We start from the raw sequence: 18,303 nt of genomic DNA, 5'->3' as shown, positions 1-18,303 counted from the left end.
ATGGCATCAAGGTACATATTTGAAAGTATAATGTCATACTTAAAGCTGTCTACTGCTTCCTTTATTAACATGTCAAATTAAGAGGAAACTAAGAAACTGTTTCTTGTAAAAAGACTGCCGCCTGAACAGGGACTTGAACCCTAGACCCTCAGATTAAAAGTCTGATGCTCTACCGACTGAGCTATCCAGGCTCTGAAAAAGCTCTCACTGAGATAGAAAAAAATACTGAGGTTAAATGAAGGAGAATATAAGTTCCTCATAGTCCATTAACGGCAAAATGAAAAGTTCTTGATTTCATAAATACTTTGGAGTATTACTGTTGAAGTTGTTAGAGATCTTCATGCAAATGGACATAATCACTCAATCAAGAAATATATGCTAAACTTCCACACTGTAAATATGGTTTTAAAGAAACATCAAAGATATAAATGTATCTATTCTCAGTGAGTTTACAATGTCCCTAGATCTTTAACATACAGTAGCCAAACTTTCCAAAGGACGTAAATAGAATTTGATGGCATCAAGGTACATATTTGAAAGTATAATGTCATACTTAAAGCTGTCTACTGCTTCCTTTATTAACATGTCAATTTAAGAGGAAACTAAGAAACTGTTTCTTGTAAAAAGACTGCCGCCTGAACAGGGACTTGAACCCTAGACCCTCAGTATAAAAGTCTGATGCTCTACCGACTGAGCTATCCAGGCTCTGAAAAAGCTCTCACTGAGATAGAAAAAAATACTGAGGTTAAATGAAGGAGAATATGAGGTCCTCAGTCCATTAACGGCAAAATGAAAAGTTCTTGATTTCATAAATACTTTGGAGTATTACTGTTGAAGTTGTTAGAGATCTTCATGCAAATGGACATAATCACTCAATCAAGAAATATATGCTAAACTTCCACACTGTAAATATGGTTTTAAAGAAACATCAAAGATATAAATGTATCTATTCTCAGTGAGTTTACAATGTCCCTAGATCTTTAACATACAGTAGCCAAACTTTCCAAAGGACGTAAATAGAATTTGATGGCATCAAGGTACATATTTGAAAGTATAATGTCATACTTAAAGCTGTCTACTGCTTCCTTTATTAACATGTCAATTTAAGAGGAAACTAAGAAACTGTTTCTTGTAAAAAGACTGCCGCCTGAACAGGGACTTGAACCCTAGACCCTCAGATTAAAAGTCTGATGCTCTACCGACTGAGCAATCCAGGCTCTGAAAAAGTTCTCACTGAGATAGAAAAAAATACTGAGGTTAAATGAAGGAGAATATAAGGTCCTCATAGTCCATTAACGGCAAAATGAAAAGTTCTTGATTTCATAAATACTTTGGAGTATTACTGTTGAAGTTGTTAGAGATCTTCATGCAAATGGACATAATCACTCAATCAAGAAATATATGCTAAACTTCCACACTGTAAATATGGTTTTAAAGAAACATCAAAGATATAAATGTATCTATTCTCAGTGAGTTTACAATGTCCCTAGATCTTTAACATACAGTAGCCAAACTTTCCAAAGGACGTAAATAGAATTTGATGGCATCAAGGTACATATTTGAAAGTATAATGTCATACTTCAAGCTGTCTACTGCTTCCTTTATTGACTTGTCAATTTAAGAGGAAACTAAGAAACTGTTTCTTGTAAAAGGACTGCCGCCTGAACAGGGACTTGAACCCTGGACCCTCAGATTAAAAGTCTGATGCTCTACCGACTGAGCTATCCAGGCTCTGAAAAAGCTCCCACTGAGATAGAAAAAAATACTGAGGTTAAATGAAGGAGAATATAAGGTCCTCATAGTCCATTAACGGCAAAATGAAAAGTTCTTGATTTCATAAATACTTTGGAGTATTACTGTTGAAGTTGTTAGAGATCTTCATGCAAATGGACATAATCACTCAATCAAGAAATATATGCTAAACTTCCACACTGTAAATATGGTTTTAAAGAAACATCAAAGATATAAATGTATCTATTCTCAGTGAGTTTACAATGTCCCTAGATCTTTAACATACAGTAGCCAAACTTTCCAAAGGACGTAAAGAGAATTTGATGGCATCAAGGTACATATTTGAAAGTATAATGTCATACTTAAAGCTGTCTACTGCTTCCTTTATTTACATGTCAATTTAAGAGGAAACTAAGAAACTGTTTCTTGTAAAAGGACTGCCGCCTGAACAGGGACTTGTACCCTGGACCTCAGATTAAAAGTCTGATGCTCTACCGACTGAGCTATCCAGGCTCTGAAGCAGCTCTCACTGAGATAGAAAAAAATACTGAGGTTAAATGAAGGATAATATAAGGTCCTCATAGTCCATTAACGGCAAAATGAAAAGTTCTTGATTTCATAAATACTTTGGAGTATTACTGTTGAAGTTGTTAGAGATCTTCATGCAAATGGACATAATCACTCAATCAAGAAATATATGCTAAACTTCCACACTGTAAATATGGTTTTAAAGAAACATCAAAGATATAAATGTATCTATTCTCAGTGAGTTTACAATGTCCCTAGATCTTTAACATATAGTAGCCAAACTTTCCAAAGGACGTAAATAGAATTTGATGGCATCAAGATACATATTTGAAAGTATAATGTCATACTTAAAGCTGTCTACTGCTTCCTTTATTAACATGTCAATTTAAGAGGAAACTAAGAAACTGTTTCTTGTAAAAGGACTGCCGCCTGAACAGGGACTTGAACCCTGGACCCTCAGATTAAAAGTCTGATGCTCTACCGACTGAGCTATCCAGGCTCTGAAACAGCTCTCACTGAGATAGAAAAAAATACTGAGGTTAAATGAAGGAGAATATAAGGTCCTCATAGTCCATTAACGGCAAAATGAAAAGTTCTTGATTTCATAAATACTTTGGAGTATTACTGTTGAAGTTGTTAGAGATCTTCATGCAAATGGACATAATCACTCAATCAAGAAATATATGCTAAACTTCCACACTGTAAATATGGTTTTAAAGAAACATCAAAGATATAAATGTATCTATTCTCAGTGAGTTTACAATGTCCCTAGATCTTTAACATACAGTAGCCAAACTTTCCAAAGGACGTAAATAGAATTTGATGGCATCAAGGTACATATTTGAAAGTATAATGTCATACTTAAAGCTGTCTACTGCTTCCTTTATTTACATGTCAATTTAAGAGGAAACTAAGAAACTGTTTCTTGTAAAAGGACTGCCGCCTGAACAGGGACTTGAACCCTGGACCTCAGATTAAAAGTCTGATGCTCTACCGACTGAGCTATCCAGGCTCTGAAGCAGCTCTCACTGAGATAGAAAAAAATACTGAGGTTAAATGAAGGATAATATAAGGTCCTCATAGTCCATTAACGGCAAAATGAAAAGTTCTTGATTTCATAAATACTTTGGAGTATTACTGTTGAAGTTGTTAGAGATCTTCATGCAAATGGACATAATCACTCAATCAAGAAATATATGCTAAACTTCCACACTGTAAATATGGTTTTAAAGAAACATCAAAGATATAAATGTATCTATTCTCAGTGAGTTTACAATGTCCCTAGATCTTTAACATATAGTAGCCAAACTTTCCAAAGGACGTAAATAGAATTTGATGGCATCAAGATACATATTTGAAAGTATAATGTCATACTTAAGGCTGTCTACTGCTTCCTTTATTAACATGTCAATTTAAGAGGAAACTAAGAAACTGTTTCTTGTAAAAGGACTGCCGCCTGAACAGGGACTTGAACCCTGGACCCTCAGATTAAAAGTCTGATGCTCTACCGACTGAGCTATCCAGGCTCTGAAACAGCTCTCAGTGAGATAGAAAAAAATACTGAGGTTAAATGAAGGAGAATATAAGGTCCTCATAGTCCATTAACGGCAAAATGAAAAGTTCTTGATTTCATAAATACTTTGGAGTATTACTGTTGAAGTTGTTAGAGATCTTCATGCAAATGGACATAATCACTCAATCAAGAAATATATTCTAAACTTCCACACTGTAAATATGGTTTTAAAGAAACATCAAAGATATAAATGTATCTATTCTCAGTGAGTTTACAATGTCCCTAGATCTTTAACATACAGTAGCCAAACTTTCCAGAGGACGTAAATAGAATTTGATGGCATCAAGGTACATATTTGAAAGTATAATGTCATACTTAAAGCTGTCTACTGCTTCCTTTATTGACTTGTCAATTTAAGAGGAAACTAAGAAACTGTTTCTTGTAAAAGGACTGCCGCCTGAACAGGGACTTGAACCCTGGACCCTCAGATTAAAAGTCTGATGCTCTACCGACTGAGCTATCCAGGCTCTGAAACAGCTCTCACTGAGATAGAAAAAAATACTGAGGTTAAATGAAGGATAATATAAGGTCCTCATAGTCCATTAACGGCAAAATGAAAAGTTCTTGATTTCATAAATACTTTGGAGTATTACTGTTGAAGTTGTTAGAGATCTTCATGCAAATGGACATAATCACTCAATCAAGAAATATATGCGAAACTTCCACACTGTAAATATGGTTTTAAAGAAACATCAAAGATATAAATGTATCTATTCTCAGTGAGTTTACAATGTCCCTAGATCTTTAACATACAGTAGCCAAACTTTCCAAAGGACGTAAATAGAATTTGATGGCATCAAGGTACATATTTGAAAGTATAATGTCATACTTAAAGCTTTCTACTGCTTCCTTTATTAACATGTCAATTTAAGAGGAAACTAAGAAACTGTTTCTTGTAAAAGGACTGCTGCCTGAACAGGGACTTGAACCCTGGACCCTCAGATTAAAAGTCTGATGCTCTACCGACTGAGCTATCCAGGCTCTGAAAAAGCTCTCACTGAGATAGAAAAAAATACTGAGGTTAAATGAAGGAGAATATAAGGTCCTCATAGTCCATTAACGGCAAAATGAAAAGTTCTTGATTTCATAAATACTTTGGAGTATTACTGTTGAAGTTGTTAGAGATCTTCATGCAAATGGACATAATCACTCAATTAAGAAATATATGCTAAACTTCCACACTGTAAATATGGTTTTAAAGAAACATCAAAGATATAAATGTATCTATTCTCAGTGAGTTTACAATGTCCCTAGATCTTTAACATACAGTAGCCAAACTTTCCAAAGGACGTAAATAGAATTTGATGGCATCAAGGTACATATTTGAAAGTATAATGTCATACTTCAAGCTGTCTACTGCTTCCTTTATTGACTTGTCAATTTAAGAGGAAACTAAGAAACTGTTTCTTGTAAAAGGACTGCCGCCTGAACAGGGACTTGAACCCTGGACCTCAGATTAAAAGTCTGATGCTCTACCGACTGAGCTATCCAGGCTCTGAAGCAGCTCTCACTGAGATAGAAAAAAATACTGAGGTTAAATGAAGGATAATATAAGGTCCTCATAGTCCATTAACGGCAAAATGAAAAGTTCTTGATTTCATAAATACTTTGGAGTATTACTGTTGAAGTTGTTAGAGATCTTCATGCAAATGGACATAATCACTCAATCAAGAAATATATGCTAAACTTCCACACTGTAAATATGGTTTTAAAGAAACATCAAAGATATAAATGTATCTATTCTCAGTGAGTTTACAATGTTCCTAGATCTTTAACATATAGTAGCCAAACTTTCCAAAGGACGTAAATAGAATTTGATGGCATCAAGATACATATTTGAAAGTATAATGTCATACTTAAAGCTGTCTACTGCTTCCTTTATTAACATGTCAATTTAAGAGGAAACTAAGAAACTGTTTCTTGTAAAAGGACTGCCGCCTGAACAGGGACTTGAACCCTGGACCCTCAGATTAAAAGTCTGATGCTCTACCGACTGAGCTATCCAGGCTCTGAAACAGCTCTCACTGAGATAGAAAAAAATACTGAGGTTAAATGAAGGAGAATATAAGGTCCTCATAGTCCATTAACGGCAAAATGAAAAGTTCTTGATTTCATAAATACTTTGGAGTATTACTGTTGAAGTTGTTAGAGATCTTCATGCAAATGGACATAATCACTCAATCAAGAAATATATGCTAAACTTCCACACTGTAAATATGGTTTTAAAGAAACATCAAAGATATAAATGTATCTATTCTCAGTGAGTTTACAATGTCCCTAGATCTTTAACATACAGTAGCCAAACTTTCCAAAGGACGTAAATAGAATTTGATGGCATCAAGGTACATATTTGAAAGTATAATGTCATACTTAAAGCTGTCTACTGCTTCCTTTATTTACATGTCAATTTAAGAGGAAACTAAGAAACTGTTTCTTGTAAAAGGACTGCCGCCTGAACAGGGACTTGAACCCTGGACCTCAGATTAAAAGTCTGATGCTCTACCGACTGAGCTATCCAGGCTCTGAAGCAGCTCTCACTGAGATAGAAAAAAATACTGAGGTTAAATGAAGGATAATATAAGGTCCTCATAGTCCATTAACGGCAAAATGAAAAGTTCTTGATTTCATAAATACTTTGGAGTATTACTGTTGAAGTTGTTAGAGATCTTCATGCAAATGGACATAATCACTCAATCAAGAAATATATGCTAAACTTCCACACTGTAAATATGGTTTTAAAGAAACATCAAAGATATAAATGTATCTATTCTCAGTGAGTTTACAATGTCCCTAGATCTTTAACATACAGTAGCCAAACTTTCCAAAGGACGTAAATAGAATTTGATGGCATCAAGGTACATATTTGAAAGTATAATGTCATACTTCAAGCTGTCTACTGCTTCCTTTATTGACTTGTCAATTTAGGAGGAAACTAAGAAACTGTTTCTTGTAAAAGGACTGCCGCCTGAACAGGGACTTGAACCCTGGACCCTCAGATTAAAAGTCTGATGCTCTACCGACTGAGCTATCCAGGCTCTGAAACAGCTCTCACTGAGATAGAAAAAAATACTGAGGTTAAATGAAGGAGAATATAAGGTCCTCATAGTCCATTAACGGCAAAATGAAAAGTTCTTGATTTCATAAATACTTTGGAGTATTACTGTTGAAGTTGTTAGAGATCTTCATGCAAATGGACATAATCACTCAATCAAGAAATATATGCTAAACTTCCACACTGTAAATATGGTTTTAAAGAAACATCAAAGATATAAATGTATCTATTCTCAGTGAGTTTACAATGTCCCTAGATCTTTAACATACAGTAGCCAAACTTTCCAAAGGACGTAAATAGAATTTGATGGCATCAAGGTACATATTTGAAAGTATAATGTCATACTTAAAGCTGTCTACTGCTTCCTTTATTGACATGTCAATTTAAGAGGAAACTAAGAAACTGTTTCTTGTAAAAGGACTGCCGCCTGAACAGGGACTTGAACCCTGGACCCTCAGATTAAAAGTCTGATGCTCTACCGACTGAGCTATCCAGGCTCTGAAAAAGCTCGCACTGAGATAGAAAAAAATACTGAGGTTAAATGAAGGAGAATATAAGGTCCTCATAGTCCATTAACGGCAAAATGAAAAGTTCCTGATTTCATAAATACTTTGGAGTATTACTGTTGAAGTTGTTAGAGATCTTCATGCAAATGGACATAATCACTCAATCAAGAAATATATGATAAACTTCCACACTGTAAATATGGTTTTAAAGAAACATCAAAGATATAAATGTATCTATTCTCAGTGAGTTTACAATGTCCCTAGATCTTTAACATATAGTAGCCAAACTTTCCAAAGGACGTAAATAGAATTTGATGGCATCAAGATACATATTTGAAAGTATAATGTCATACTTAAAGCTGTCTACTGCTTCCTTTATTAACATGTCAATTTAAGAGGAAACTAAGAAACTGTTTCTTGTAAAAGGACTGCCGCCTGAACAGGGACTTGAACCCTGGACCCTCAGATTAAAAGTCTGATGCTCTACCGACTGAGCTATCCAGGCTCTGAAAACGCTCTCACTGAGATAGAAAAAAATACTGAGGTTAAATGAAGGAGAATATAAGGTCCTCATAGTCCATTAACGGCAAAATGAAAAGTTCTTGATTTCATAAATACTTTGGAGTATTACTGTTGAAGTTGTTAGAGATCTTCATGCAAATGGACATAATCACTCAATCAAGAAATATATGCGAAACTTCCACACTGTAAATATGGTTTTAAAGAAACATCAAAGATATAAATGTATCTATTCTCAGTGAGTTTACAATGTCCCTAGATCTTTAACATACAGTAGCCAAACTTTCCAAAGGACATAAATAGAATTTGATGGCATCAAGGTACATATTTGAAAGTATAATGTCATACTTAAAGCTGTCTACTGCTTCCTTTATTGACATGTCAATTTAAGAGGAAACTAAGAAACTGTTTCTTGTAAAAGGACTGCCGCCTGAACAGGGACTTGAACCCTGGACCCTCAGATTAAAAGTCTGATGCTCTACCGACTGAGCTATCCAGGCTCTGAAACAGCTCTCACTGAGATAGAAAAAAATACTGAGGTTAAATGAAGGAGAATATAAGGTCCTCATAGTCCATTAACGGCAAAATGAAAAGTTCTTGATTTCATAAATACTTTGGAGTATTACTGTTGAAGTTGTTAGAGATCTTCATGCAAATGGACATAATCACTCAATCAAGAAATATATGCTAAACTTCCACACTGTAAATATGGTTTTAAAGAAACATCAAAGATATAAATGTATCTATTCTCAGTGAGTTTACAATGTCCCTAGATCTTTAACATACAGTAGCCAAACTTTCCAGAGGACGTAAATAGAATTTGATGGCATCAAGGTACATATTTGAAAGTATAATGTCATACTTAAAGCTGTCTACTGCTTCCTTTATTGACTTGTCAATTTAAGAGGAAACTAAGAAACTGTTTCTTGTAAAAAGACTGCCGCCTGAACAGGGACTTGAACCCTGGACCCTCAGATTAAAAGTCTGATGCTCTACCGACTGAGCTATCCAGGCTCTGAAACAGCTCTCACTGAGATAGAAAAAAATACTGAGGTTAAATGAAGGAGAATATAAGGTCCTCATAGTCCATTAACGGCAAAATGAAAAGTTCTTGATTTCATAAATACTTTGGAGTATTACTGTTGAAGTTGTTAGAGATCTTCATGCAAATGGACATAATCACTCAATTAAGAAATATATGCTAAACTTCCACACTGTAAATATGGTTTTAAAGAAACATCAAAGATATAAATGTATCTATTCTCAGTGAGTTTACAATGTCCCTAGATCTTTAACATACAGTAGCCAAACTTTCCAAAGGACGTAAATAGAATTTGATGGCATCAAGGTACATATTTGAAAGTATAATGTCATACTTAAAGCTGTCTACTGCTTCCTTTATTAACATGTCAAATTAAGAGGAAACTAAGAAACTGTTTCTTGTAAAAAGACTGCCGCCTGAACAGGGACTTGAACCCTAGACCCTCAGATTAAAAGTCTGATGCTCTACCGACTGAGCTATCCAGGCTCTGAAAAAGCTCTCACTGAGATAGAAAAAAATACTGAGGTTAAATGAAGGAGAATATAAGTTCCTCATAGTCCATTAACGGCAAAATGAAAAGTTCTTGATTTCATAAATACTTTGGAGTATTACTGTTGAAGTTGTTAGAGATCTTCATGCAAATGGACATAATCACTCAATCAAGAAATATATGCTAAACTTCCACACTGTAAATATGGTTTTAAAGAAACATCAAAGATATAAATGTATCTATTCTCAGTGAGTTTACAATGTCCCTAGATCTTTAACATACAGTAGCCAAACTTTCCAAAGGACGTAAATAGAATTTGATGGCATCAAGGTACATATTTGAAAGTATAATGTCATACTTAAAGCTGTCTACTGCTTCCTTTATTAACATGTCAATTTAAGAGGAAACTAAGAAACTGTTTCTTGTAAAAAGACTGCCGCCTGAACAGGGACTTGAACCCTAGACCCTCAGTATAAAAGTCTGATGCTCTACCGACTGAGCTATCCAGGCTCTGAAAAAGCTCTCACTGAGATAGAAAAAAATACTGAGGTTAAATGAAGGAGAATATGAGGTCCTCAGTCCATTAACGGCAAAATGAAAAGTTCTTGATTTCATAAATACTTTGGAGTATTACTGTTGAAGTTGTTAGAGATCTTCATGCAAATGGACATAATCACTCAATCAAGAAATATATGCTAAACTTCCACACTGTAAATATGGTTTTAAAGAAACATCAAAGATATAAATGTATCTATTCTCAGTGAGTTTACAATGTCCCTAGATCTTTAACATACAGTAGCCAAACTTTCCAAAGGACGTAAATAGAATTTGATGGCATCAAGGTACATATTTGAAAGTATAATGTCATACTTAAAGCTGTCTACTGCTTCCTTTATTAACATGTCAATTTAAGAGGAAACTAAGAAACTGTTTCTTGTAAAAAGACTGCCGCCTGAACAGGGACTTGAACCCTAGACCCTCAGATTAAAAGTCTGATGCTCTACCGACTGAGCAATCCAGGCTCTGAAAAAGTTCTCACTGAGATAGAAAAAAATACTGAGGTTAAATGAAGGAGAATATAAGGTCCTCATAGTCCATTAACGGCAAAATGAAAAGTTCTTGATTTCATAAATACTTTGGAGTATTACTGTTGAAGTTGTTAGAGATCTTCATGCAAATGGACATAATCACTCAATCAAGAAATATATGCTAAACTTCCACACTGTAAATATGGTTTTAAAGAAACATCAAAGATATAAATGTATCTATTCTCAGTGAGTTTACAATGTCCCTAGATCTTTAACATACAGTAGCCAAACTTTCCAAAGGACGTAAATAGAATTTGATGGCATCAAGGTACATATTTGAAAGTATAATGTCATACTTAAAGCTGTCTACTGCTTCCTTTATTTACATGTCAATTTAAGAGGAAACTAAGAAACTGTTTCTTGTAAAAAGACTGCCGCCTGAACAGGGACTTGAACCCTGGACCCTCAGATTAAAAGTCTGATGCTCTACCGACTGAGCTATCCAGGCTCTGAAAAAGCTCTCACTGAGATAGAAAAAAATACTGAGGTTAAATGAAGGAGAATATAAGGTCCTCATAGTCCATTAACGGCAAAATGAAAAGTTCTTGATTTCATAAATACTTTGGAGTATTACTGTTGAAGTTGTTAGAGATCTTCATGCAAATGGACATAATCACTCAATCAAGAAATATATGCGAAACTTCCACACTGTAAATATGGTTTTAAAGAAACATCAAAGATATAAATGTATCTATTCTCAGTGAGTTTACAATGTCCCTAGATCTTTAACATACAGTAGCCAAACTTTCCAAAGGACGTAAATAGAATTTGATGGCATCAAGGTACATATTTGAAAGTATAATGTCATACTTAAAGCTGTCTACTGCTTCCTTTATTTACATGTCAATTTAAGAGGAAACTAAGAAACTGTTTCTTGTAAAAAGACTGCCGCCTGAACAGGGACTTGAACCCTGGACCCTCAGATTAAAAGTCTGATGCTCTACCGACTGAGCTATCCAGGCTCTGAAAAAGCTCTCACTGAGATAGAAAAAAATACTGAGGTTAAATGAAGGATAATATAAGGTCCTCATAGTCCATTAACGGCAAAATGAAAAGTTCTTGATTTCATAAATACTTTGGAGTATTACTGTTGAAGTTGTTAGAGATCTTCATGCAAATGGACATAATCACTCAATCAAGAAATATATGCGAAACTTCCACACTGTAAATATGGTTTTAAAGAAACATCAAAGATATAAATGTATCTATTCTCAGTGAGTTTACAATGTCCCTAGATCTTTAACATACAGTAGCCAAACTTTCCAAAGGACGTAAATAGAATTTGATGGCATCAAGGTACATATTTGAAAGTATAATGTCATACTTAAAGCTGTCTACTGCTTCCTTTATTGACATGTCAATTTAAGAGGAAACTAAGAAACTGTTTCTTGTAAAAGGACTGCCGCCTGAACAGGGACTTGAACCCTGGACCCTCAGATTAAAAGTCTGATGCTCTACCGACTGAGCTATCCAGGCTCTGAAAAAGCTCGCACTGAGATAGAAAAAAATACTGAGGTTAAATGAAGGAGAATATAAGGTCCTCATAGTCCATTAACGGCAAAATGAAAAGTTCTTGATTTCATAAATACTTTGGAGTATTACTGTTGAAGTTGTTAGAGATCTTCATGCAAATGGACATAATTACTCAATCAAGAAATATATGCTAAACTTCCACACTGTAAATATGGTTTTAAAGAAACATCAAAGATATAAATGTATCTATTCTCAGTGAGTTTACAATGTCCCTAGATCTTTAACATACAGTAGCCAAACTTTCCAAAGGACGTAAATAGAATTTGATGGCATCAAGGTACATATTTGAAAGTATAATGTCATACTTAAAGCTTTCTACTGCTTCCTTTATTAACATGTCAATTTAAGAGGAAACTAAGAAACTGTTTCTTGTAAATGGACTGCTGCCTGAACAGGGACTTGAACCCTGGACCCTCAGATTAAAAGTCTGATGCTCTACCGACTGAGCTATCCAGGCTCTGAAAAAGCTCTCACTGAGATAGAAAAAAATACTGAGGTTAAATGAAGGAGAATATAAGGTCCTCATAGTCCATTAACGGCAAAATGAAAAGTTCTTGATTTCATAAATACTTTGGAGTATTACTGTTGAAGTTGTTAGAGATCTTCATGCAAATGGACATAATCACTCAATTAAGAAATATATGCTAAACTTCCACACTGTAAATATGGTTTTAAAGAAACATCAAAGATATAAATGTATCTATTCTCAGTGAGTTTACAATGTCCCTAGATCTTTAACATACAGTAGCCAAACTTTCCAAAGGACGTAAATAGAATTTGATGGCATCAAGGTACATATTTGAAAGTATAATGTCATACTTCAAGCTGTCTACTGCTTCCTTTATTGACTTGTCAATTTAAGAGGAAACTAAGAAACTGTTTCTTGTAAAAGGACTGCCGCCTGAACAGGGACTTGAACCCTGGACCCTCAGATTAAAAGTCTGATGCTCTACCGACTGAGCTATCCAGGCTCTGAAAAAGCTCCCACTGAGATAGAAAAAAATACTGAGGTTAAATGAAGGAGAATTTAAGGTCCTCATAGTCCATTAACGGCAAAATGAAAAGTTCTTGATTTCATAAATACTTTGGAGTATTACTGTTGAAGTTGTTAGAGATCTTCATGCAAATGGACATAATCACTCAATCAAGAAATATATGCTAAACTTCCACACTGTAAATATGGTTTTAAAGAAACATCAAAGATATAAATGTATCTATTCTCAGTGAGTTTACAATGTCCCTAGATCTTTAACATACAGTAGCCAAACTTTCCAAAGGACGTAAAGAGAATTTGATGGCATCAAGGTACATATTTGAAAGTATAATGTCATACTTAAAGCTGTCTACTGCTTCCTTTATTTACATGTCAATTTAAGAGGAAACTAAGAAACTGTTTCTTGTAAAAGGACTGCCGCCTGAACAGGGACTTGTACCCTGGACCTCAGATTAAAAGTCTGATGCTCTACCGACTGAGCTATCCAGGCTCTGAAGCAGCTCTCACTGAGATAGAAAAAAATACTGAGGTTAAATGAAGGATAATATAAGGTCCTCATAGTCCATTAACGGCAAAATGAAAAGTTCTTGATTTCATAAATACTTTGGAGTATTACTGTTGAAGTTGTTAGAGATCTTCATGCAAATGGACATAATCACTCAATCAAGAAATATATGCTAAACTTCCACACTGTAAATATGGTTTTAAAGAAACATCAAAGATATAAATGTATCTATTCTCAGTGAGTTTACAATGTCCCTAGATCTTTAACATATAGTAGCCAAACTTTCCAAAGGACGTAAATAGAATTTGATGGCATCAAGATACATATTTGAAAGTATAATGTCATACTTAAAGCTGTCTACTGCTTCCTTTATTAACATGTCAATTTAAGAGGAAACTAAGAAACTGTTTCTTGTAAAAGGACTGCCGCCTGAACAGGGACTTGAACCCTGGACCCTCAGATTAAAAGTCTGATGCTCTACCGACTGAGCTATCCAGGCTCTGAAACAGCTCTCACTGAGATAGAAAAAAATACTGAGGTTAAATGAAGGAGAATATAAGGTCCTCATAGTCCATTAACGGCAAAATGAAAAGTTCTTGATTTCATAAATACTTTGGAGTATTACTGTTGAAGTTGTTAGAGATCTTCATGCAAATGGACATAATCACTCAATCAAGAAATATATGCTAAACTTCCACACTGTAAATATGGTTTTAAAGAAACATCAAAGATATAAATGTATCTATTCTCAGTGAGTTTACAATGTCCCTAGATCTTTAACATATAGTAGCCAAACTTTCCAAAGGACGTAAATAGAATTTGATGGCATCAAGATACATATTTGAAAGTATAATGTCATACTTAAAGCTGTCTACTGCTTCCTTTATTAACATGTCAATTTAAGAGGAAACTAAGAAACTGTTTCTTGTAAAAGGACTGCCGCCTGAACAGGGACTTGAACCCTGGACCCTCAGATTAAAAGTCTGATGCTCTACCGACTGAGCTATCCAGGCTCTGAAACAGCTCTCACTGAGATAGAAAAAAATACTGAGGTTAAATGAAGGAGAATATAAGGTCCTCATAGTCCATTAACGGCAAAATGAAAAGTTCTTGATTTCATAAATACTTTGGAGTATTACTGTTGAAGTTGTTAGAGATCTTCATGCAAATGGACATAATCACTCAATCAAGAAATATATGCTAAACTTCCACACTGTAAATATGGTTTTAAAGAAACATCAAAGATATAAATGTATCTATTCTCAGTGAGTTTACAATGTCCCTAGATCTTTAACATACAGTAGCCAAACTTTCCAAAGGACGTAAATAGAATTTGATGGCATCAAGGTACATATTTGAAAGTATAATGTCATACTTAAAGCTGTCTACTGCTTCCTTTATTTACATGTCAATTTAAGAGGAAACTAAGAAACTGTTTCTTGTAAAAGGACTGCCGCCTGAACAGGGACTTGAACCCTGGACCTCAGATTAAAAGTCTGATGCTCTACCGACTGAGCTATCCAGGCTCTGAAGCAGCTCTCACTGAGATAGAAAAAAATACTGAGGTTAAATGAAGGATAATATAAGGTCCTCATAGTCCATTAACGGCAAAATGAAAAGTTCTTGATTTCATAAATACTTTGGAGTATTACTGTTGAAGTTGTTAGAGATCTTCATGCAAATGGACATAATCACTCAATCAAGAAATATATGCTAAACTTCCACACTGTAAATATGGTTTTAAAGAAACATCAAAGATATAAATGTATCTATTCTCAGTGAGTTTACAATGTCCCTAGATCTTTAACATATAGTAGCCAAACTTTCCAAAGGACGTAAATAGAATTTGATGGCATCAAGATACATATTTGAAAGTATAATGTCATACTTAAGGCTGTCTACTGCTTCCTTTATTAACATGTCAATTTAAGAGGAAACTAAGAAACTGTTTCTTGTAAAAGGACTGCCGCCTGAACAGGGACTTGAACCCTGGACCCTCAGATTAAAAGTCTGATGCTCTACCGACTGAGCTATCCAGGCTCTGAAACAGCTCTCAGTGAGATAGAAAAAAATACTGAGGTTAAATGAAGGAGAATATAAGGTCCTCATAGTCCATTAACGGCAAAATGAAAAGTTCTTGATTTCATAAATACTTTGGAGTATTACTGTTGAAGTTGTTAGAGATCTTCATGCAAATGGACATAATCACTCAATCAAGAAATATATTCTAAACTTCCACACTGTAAATATGGTTTTAAAGAAACATCAAAGATATAAATGTATCTATTCTCAGTGAGTTTACAATGTCCCTAGATCTTTAACATACAGTAGCCAAACTTTCCAGAGGACGTAAATAGAATTTGATGGCATCAAGGTACATATTTGAAAGTATAATGTCATACTTAAAGCTGTCTACTGCTTCCTTTATTGACTTGTCAATTTAAGAGGAAACTAAGAAACTGTTTCTTGTAAAAGGACTGCCGCCTGAACAGGGACTTGAACCCTGGACCCTCAGATTAAAAGTCTGATGCTCTACCGACTGAGCTATCCAGGCTCTGAAACAGCTCTCACTGAGATAGAAAAAAATACTGAGGTTAAATGAAGGATAATATAAGGTCCTCATAGTCCATTAACGGCAAAATGAAAAGTTCTTGATTTCATAAATACTTTGGAGTATTACTGTTGAAGTTGTTAGAGATCTTCATGCAAATGGACATAATCACTCAATCAAGAAATATATGCGAAACTTCCACACTGTAAATATGGTTTTAAAGAAACATCAAAGATATAAATGTATCTATTCTCAGTGAGTTTACAATGTCCCTAGATCTTTAACATACAGTAGCCAAACTTTCCAAAGGACGTAAATAGAATTTGATGGCATCAAGGTACATATTTGAAAGTATAATGTCATACTTAAAGCTTTCTACTGCTTCCTTTATTAACATGTCAATTTAAGAGGAAACTAAGAAACTGTTTCTTGTAAAAGGACTGCTGCCTGAACAGGGACTTGAACCCTGGACCCTCAGATTAAAAGTCTGATGCTCTACCGACTGAGCTATCCAGGCTCTGAAAAAGCTCTCACTGAGATAGAAAAAAATACTGAGGTTAAATGAAGGAGAATATAAGGTCCTCATAGTCCATTAACGGCAAAATGAAAAGTTCTTGATTTCATAAATACTTTGGAGTATTACTGTTGAAGTTGTTAGAGATCTTCATGCAAATGGACATAATCACTCAATTAAGAAATATATGCTAAACTTCCACACTGTAAATATGGTTTTAAAGAAACATCAAAGATATAAATGTATCTATTCTCAGTGAGTTTACAATGTCCCTAGATCTTTAACATACAGTAGCCAAACTTTCCAAAGGACGTAAATAGAATTTGATGGCATCAAGGTACATATTTGAAAGTATAATGTCATACTTCAAGCTGTCTACTGCTTCCTTTATTGACTTGTCAATTTAAGAGGAAACTAAGAAACTGTTTCTTGTAAAAGGACTGCCGCCTGAACAGGGACTTGAACCCTGGACCTCAGATTAAAAGTCTGATGCTCTACCGACTGAGCTATCCAGGCTCTGAAGCAGCTCTCACTGAGATAGAAAAAAATACTGAGGTTAAATGAAGGATAATATAAGGTCCTCATAGTCCATTAACGGCAAAATGAAAAGTTCTTGATTTCATAAATACTTTGGAGTATTACTGTTGAAGTTGTTAGAGATCTTCATGCAAATGGACATAATCACTCAATCAAGAAATATATGCTAAACTTCCACACTGTAAATATGGTTTTAAAGAAACATCAAAGATATAAATGTATCTATTCTCAGTGAGTTTACAATGTTCCTAGATCTTTAACATATAGTAGCCAAACTTTCCAAAGGACGTAAATAGAATTTGATGGCATCAAGATACATATTTGAAAGTATAATGTCATACTTAAAGCTGTCTACTGCTTCCTTTATTAACATGTCAATTTAAGAGGAAACTAAGAAACTGTTTCTTGTAAAAGGACTGCCGCCTGAACAGGGACTTGAACCCTGGACCCTCAGATTAAAAGTCTGATGCTCTACCGACTGAGCTATCCAGGCTCTGAAACAGCTCTCACTGAGATAGAAAAAAATACTGAGGTTAAATGAAGGAGAATATAAGGTCCTCATAGTCCATTAACGGCAAAATGAAAAGTTCTTGATTTCATAAATACTTTGGAGTATTACTGTTGAAGTTGTTAGAGATCTTCATGCAAATGGACATAATCACTCAATCAAGAAATATATGCTAAACTTCCACACTGTAAATATGGTTTTAAAGAAACATCAAAGATATAAATGTATCTATTCTCAGTGAGTTTACAATGTCCCTAGATCTTTAACATACAGTAGCCAAACTTTCCAAAGGACGTAAATAGAATTTGATGGCATCAAGGTACATATTTGAAAGTATAATGTCATACTTAAAGCTGTCTACTGCTTCCTTTATTTACATGTCAATTTAAGAGGAAACTAAGAAACTGTTTCTTGTAAAAGGACTGCCGCCTGAACAGGGACTTGAACCCTGGACCTCAGATTAAAAGTCTGATGCTCTACCGACTGAGCTATCCAGGCTCTGAAGCAGCTCTCACTGAGATAGAAAAAAATACTGAGGTTAAATGAAGGATAATATAAGGTCCTCATAGTCCATTAACGGCAAAATGAAAAGTTCTTGATTTCATAAATACTTTGGAGTATTACTGTTGAAG

General features: G+C 34.7%; 3 non-coding genes across 3 annotated transcripts; all 3 read right to left on the bottom strand.

Annotated features, from left to right (window-relative positions):
* Positions 1 to 4,740: 4,740 nt before the first annotated feature.
* TRNAK-UUU (transfer RNA lysine (anticodon UUU)) lies at positions 4,741 to 4,813 on the bottom strand. Its single transcript has one exon. It is a non-coding gene; the product is annotated as a tRNA-Lys (tRNA).
* A 7,633-nt stretch (positions 4,814 to 12,446) lies between these two features.
* On the bottom strand, positions 12,447 to 12,519 carry TRNAK-UUU (transfer RNA lysine (anticodon UUU)). Its single transcript has one exon. It is a non-coding gene; the product is annotated as a tRNA-Lys (tRNA).
* Positions 12,520 to 16,556: 4,037 nt separating this feature from the next.
* On the bottom strand, positions 16,557 to 16,629 carry TRNAK-UUU (transfer RNA lysine (anticodon UUU)). The gene has a single exon. It is a non-coding gene; the product is annotated as a tRNA-Lys (tRNA).
* Between the last annotated feature and the right edge of the window lie 1,674 nt (positions 16,630 to 18,303).

The sequence above is a fragment of the Engystomops pustulosus genome, chromosome 1 (assembly GCF_040894005.1).
Source record: "Engystomops pustulosus chromosome 1, aEngPut4.maternal, whole genome shotgun sequence".
Classification (NCBI taxonomy): domain Eukaryota; kingdom Metazoa; phylum Chordata; class Amphibia; order Anura; family Leptodactylidae; genus Engystomops; species Engystomops pustulosus.
The sequence above is the reverse complement of the archived record's forward strand: the minus strand, read 5'-3'. Positions and strand labels throughout refer to the sequence as shown.